Source organism: Pteropus vampyrus, unplaced genomic scaffold, assembly GCF_000151845.1.
Source record: "Pteropus vampyrus isolate Shadow unplaced genomic scaffold, Pvam_2.0 Scaffold47, whole genome shotgun sequence".
Lineage (NCBI taxonomy): Eukaryota > Metazoa > Chordata > Mammalia > Chiroptera > Pteropodidae > Pteropus > Pteropus vampyrus.
In genome coordinates, this window is record NW_011888828.1 from 6,491,306 (window position 1) to 6,497,073 (window position 5,768).

General features: G+C 34.3%; 1 protein-coding gene across 1 annotated transcript in view; it reads left to right on the forward strand.

Moving 5' to 3' along the window:
• The first annotated feature begins 3,964 nt into the window (after window positions 1–3,964).
• The window catches only part of TTC29 (tetratricopeptide repeat domain 29), a 199,136-nt gene continuing 197,332 nt past the window's right edge, over window positions 3,965–5,768 (forward strand). Inside the window, exon 1 of the mRNA XM_023530166.1 lies at window positions 3,965–4,023. The gene's annotated coding sequence lies outside the window, so the exon portion shown is untranslated. The remainder of the gene's footprint in view (window positions 4,024–5,768) is intronic.

Genomic DNA, 5,768 nt, shown 5'->3' on the forward strand with positions numbered 1-5,768 from the left:
TTAAGAGTAATTGCCTTCCTCCTCCTCTCTCCAGAAGCAGGAGACACAGATGGGCATTTTGTAGACATTATGGGATATCGTAAAGTAGGCCAACATTGCCACCGTAGTACAGCTTGAATAGCTCATAAGTTGAGGGACATGTTTATAATAGAATTATTTTTTCTAGTTTTAATGAGATATAATTGACATATAACATTGTATTATAACATTAGTTTTAGGTATACAACATAATGATTTGTCTATATTATGAAATGCTATGGAGTTATGAGATGGTTATCACAAGTTTAGTTACCATCCACTCTTAGTTACAAATTATTTTCTTGTGATGAGGATTATTTTTTTAAAGAATCCTATTAGATAACTTTTGACCTTTATTTGGATAATTTAGGCAATCTGAAATCAGACCTTATATACCTTTGAAATAATAAAAATGTTGAAATTACCTAAAGAATTGAAATATAAGTTACAGCCAAGAGAATAAACTCTTTTTAAACCCTTGTCATTTTCTTAGCTTTTTCATAGATCTCTGAAGTTTTAATGAGATATTTATATGTCATTTCTGTTTTATTTACTCTGAATATCCCCGGAGATGATGATGCTTATATGCATTTCAAGAGGACAGTGAAAAGGCCCATATAAATATTATTGTTAGTCAATTATTTTGGACATCTCAGGAACACACTATTTGCACAGTTGGTAATCCTCAGTATGTAAATTCTTCAAAGGGCTTATATTTTTGTTGTTTTTCAAAACTTATCATAATGCCTAATGTATAATGTAATAAAAAATATTATATTATAATGTTTAATATAGTATAATGGATTAAATTGTTAAATATAGCAGATAAAAATGATTACAGAGATTGAGAGTTTTGTTACAGTTTGGCACCGTCCTCTCTCCATCCTGCCGTAGGGCTTTTATTTTTAATAACATTATTCAATAAGTGAATCAATTTACATAACATTATTTTTATTAACAAGAAGGAAACACAAGTGCTATGTTCATCCAAGTTCAAGTTGTACATTTCTTATAAGTAGCATCATACTATTATACAGGAGCCTGGAAATTAAAGAAATTTCAACTTAAATTCAACTTAGATGTGCACACAAAGAGTATGGCTTAGAACAAGTATCTCGTTCTCACCACTTTTTTATGTAACTGGAGTCATGTAGTAAAGTAGCTAATTGAAATTCTAGCTCTAGGGAAAGATATCAAGGTTAACACACTTCTCGTGGGGAAAAATGTTCTTGAGGCAAAGGAATATTTCCTTGAAAATCTCGTATAGCATTTTAAAAAAAATCTTGGCGTTAGTACTTTTTACCTGGTGGTCTATAGAACAGAAGCCCATTGTCATCAATATTTCTCTCCCGATTTTGTTTTGAATGCACATTCTTGCTTTATTTTCTTTAGAAATGTGGCATCAGTATGCTCATTTAGATCAGACAGATATGCCCCTCATAAGGAAGCTCTGCTGAGAGGAAGAAGCCCACATAATGTACAAAACAAGGTGTTTGCAGGCAAGAACTTCCATCGTTTTCTTCACATGATTTTAGTTTTCTTGTTTAAAGATCTTTTGCTAATGAGACTTTATAAAGTCACTCGTATTTTTTATGTATTTCCTATGAGTGAACTTTTCCACTTCCCACGAATGTTATTTTTTGTGAATTTCTTTATAATTTCACCACTGTTTAAAATTTCCACTTTCAAAATACTATAATTTAACATAGTTAACAGAGCCCAAACTGCCAGCCTTCTGCGTCTCAGAGTCCTAAATATTTTATCGGCTGTATTTGGCAGCAGAATTTGGAATGAGGTGCTTTTTCAGTTAATCCCACTAATGCAAAACATTCCGTTTTCTTCCTCACCCTACACTTCAAGCAAATCCACAATTTATGTTAAAATTAAGTAAGGGAAAAGTGACCTTTTAATTAAATATAAGGATAATCAAAGTCATAGCAAAAGTGTGTGCGCTTTCATCAGCATTACACATATTTTTCCGCATGTCTCGTTTTGGTGTTTTCAAAGTTCTTCCTCTGAACATTGCTCCATGCACTCCCTCTAGTGATCCCACCATGTATAAACATTATTTCTGTGTGTGAGAGATAGAATTTCCCCAGGGGCCCACAAAACATTTAATGAAGTGTGAAGCACAAACATTTCATTACAACATATTGTGTACTTTTGCCTTTAATAACTACATTCTTCATCCAAGAAGTCTCAGTAGCTTTCAAAAATGAATTACAGTAGCATTATTTTCCCCAGAATATAGTTTTTTCATGACAGAAACAGCACTTTCCTAAACTATTGTATTTATTAGCAACCTGTTGCCCTTCGACACTAGTGCTATTTTCATCGACCCTGATCAAGTGTGTATCATCTAAACTTCCTTTAAAAATTATTAAAATAGTTTTATGTTATTGGATTCTTTTTCTTAACTGTACACAACCACCACTGAAAATGATGCATGAAAAGGAAAAGTCTAAAGGTGTTGGACATTACATTTAGTGGAGAATTACATTCTCCATTGCAAAAGTGCAAGCATTTAATTGAGGAGTTTAGAGGTGATGGGGAGATCTTTCCCTTGGCTGGGCAGGAAGGAGGCAGATAAGCTCTGAATTCCTGTATTTTATTACTTCCCACTTTGGTCTACTCCAGAGAAGCTCTCCATCTTCTGCCTTTACTCTCTTCCTCTACAAGGCAGCCCCCATTGGCTCTTTTATCCACATCAGAAAATTGGGAAGCAGCTTGCCCTACTGACTCTGGTCTTGTGCTAGTTAACAGAAGTCAATAGTTGTCCAACTCCATAACTCCAAATGGGCATTTTAAAACAATCTTAAATGTTCACAGCGTGTGTGTACTTGTGTACAGTATTTCAGACATTCACTTTTCCCCCCACAAAACCAAAATAAACCAAATGAACAACAAAAAGAGACCATCCAGAAACCTGTGGCACCTAAGTGGAAAGTAGGTCCTTTATAATGGGTATGTTGTTAATTTCAAGTGACACAGAGCACCTCAGACGAAGTATAGTATGTAATGTTATATTATTGCTTTCTGTTTTATTTAGAATCATAGCTGCATCTCATGGCCTCCCTGATTATTGGTTTCTATTGATAGTCTATTCAATTAGACTTATGGGAAAATTACAAGGAAAATTGTGAAAACGATATAGAGTTTTAAGTGGTTTGGGTAATGGCATGTTTGTGCAAGTAGATACAAAGCCAGCTGCTTTTCTTCCAGAACCTCTTTCTTAGTACAGTAAAATTACCACAGAGCTTGGGAAAACAGCTACCTTCCTCTAACAAAGAAATATTTCACTAAGCAAACATATATTTTTATGGTTTCTTGACATATTTTGTGTTCATTAGTTTGAGAACTTTTTATCCACCATTATTTTCATTAGCTCTACTTTGAATCTCTTAATAATCCTGGTATTTAAGTGATGTTCTGTCACTAACTCATTAGGGAAAGCAGAAGGGACTAAAGCTTGTTAGTAGTTAGGGGTGGCAGTATTCAATACTCAATATTATGAATATGTAAAATACTTTGCCTTGGTCAATGATGGCCTTCATGGTTTTATTAGTGAAGGGAGTTATCTAAATATTGTTTGACTTTGTTGTTTTTAATTCACTTTCAATTATCAATAGTTTATGTCTAAGTGATCATTAATACAAAATACCCATTATTTTACTTTCTTGGATATTCTTGGAATGGTAACCTGTTAAGAATGTTATCAAAATCTATGTTCCTAATCTGTAAATGAAGTTAAATTGGCACTTGACAGGGTTCTCTTAGGTAGATTTTGAACAGAAGAAATAAGAAAAGTTATTTCAATGATTTATGAATCTATGAGATATACAAGTCATCAGTTGTTTAAGGTTTAATTCTTGCTCTATACTTTCTGAAAAAATGCTTACTTTTTTTTTTTTGGAAGCAAAATGAACAAATTGCTATTTTTCTTGCAGTACAAGGACATCCAAGCAATTTTTCATGAGCGGTGAAAGAAAGAGGAGGCGATATGTGGTGAGGACCCTCTTTCTCTGTCACTTCTTCGTAGTTTTTGGTATACTAAACAACTTATTTTAAAGGGTAGTAGTTTGGTGATTTAAATGAAAGAATTCTGAAAAAGAAACATCAAGGCTTTTACTAACTCTAGTTCTCCTTTTCTAACTTTCCATTGCCCTTATTTTGCATACTGTACATGTAAAAAACATACACTCGCACATTCATTCATTCATTCATTCATTCGACACATAGTCATTGTGCACTGCCTACAGACAAAGGGGAACTACAAAGATGAACAGACATGGGTTGTGCTCTCAGTATGCTACTAAATATGGTAAATATTGAAAATTGGATCAATCCTCTCTGACCCACTTCTGTCATGACTTTCTGTATCATAGAAGGACACCTAGAAATAACATTTCTCAGAATCCCTTGTAGCTTGAATTCTACATGGAAACTAGGTTTCACTAAACAGATGCCCCCACATACGACTTTGAAAATGGAATTGAGCAAACATGAGCTTGGAGTCATGAATGGGGAGATTGAATGTTGTAGTGGAAGCATTTGGTTTTCACAAGGCATCTGAGATTTTACACTCTATGTTTTGTCCCTGGTGTTGTAGGTGCCATGAAGTGAGAAGTGGCAGTAGAAATGGAATTTCTATGCAAACCATTCCCTTGGGTAGCCAAACAGATTTTTTGGCTGCATCGTTCTGGATGTGAAACATCTTCCCAGTAATTCTATAAACTCTATAATAACCTGTAATATATCCCATTCTGTGAAGTTAGCTGGAGTGGATTTTGTTGTCTGTATCAAAGTACCCTGACCTTTATAGTATGCAATCGACCGATATTGTTGGCACAAATTACTTTAATATCAAGTGAATAATAATTAGTGTTATAGAAAGGTGAAGATAAATTTGTCTGAAAGATGGGAGGAAGTTATTATTTCTTATTTGGGTGTTCAGAGAGAAAGAGCTATTAATATTTGAGAAAGGCTTTGAAAGGTGGATAGAGCAAACTTCTGGAGTGGGGAAGAGGCACACCAAGTGAAGGAAGAGAATAGAGTAAGAGATGAGAACGGGAGCAAGCCTGGAACACAGAAGCATAATAAGCAATAATGAGATATAATGAGATATAGTGTTAGAAAGATAAATAGGAAATAATGAGACACTGAAATTTTGGTGTAGGGTGGGAAAAAATCACTGATTGATTTGTTCATTTAACAAGTGTTTCTTGAGACTCTGTCCTGTGCCAGGCATTGTGCCAGACAGGACTCTACCTCATTATGATTAATTTAGTAGCAAAGTAAAGAATAACTTTTAGTGATGAGAGCACTGACGACAGGGAGCCAAGAGGCTTTTACCTTAGTCTAATGAGAGATAATGAGCAGTGGCAATAGGAATAGAGTTTACTATACTTTTTCTGTCGACTTCTTGCCTATTTTAATTGCATGGCACAATTTTTGACTTTGCTATATACGTTTACAATTTCTGTTGTATGTATTTACACATATGTGGGGAGTTGTGATTTACTTATGATTTTGTGTATGCATGGTGTATCACCTCCCATTAGATCGCAAGTTCCCAATGAGTAAATAACTCTAATATTTTAGGCATATAATATGCACCAAATAGAAATCCCCAGATCTCCATAATAGTTGCAGAAATTGTCAGAGAACTCTATTACCATATGCAAAAACCATATGCAAGTCACATATTAGCACAGGTCATCCAGGCTTTTATGATTCAAGAAAAATGGCTC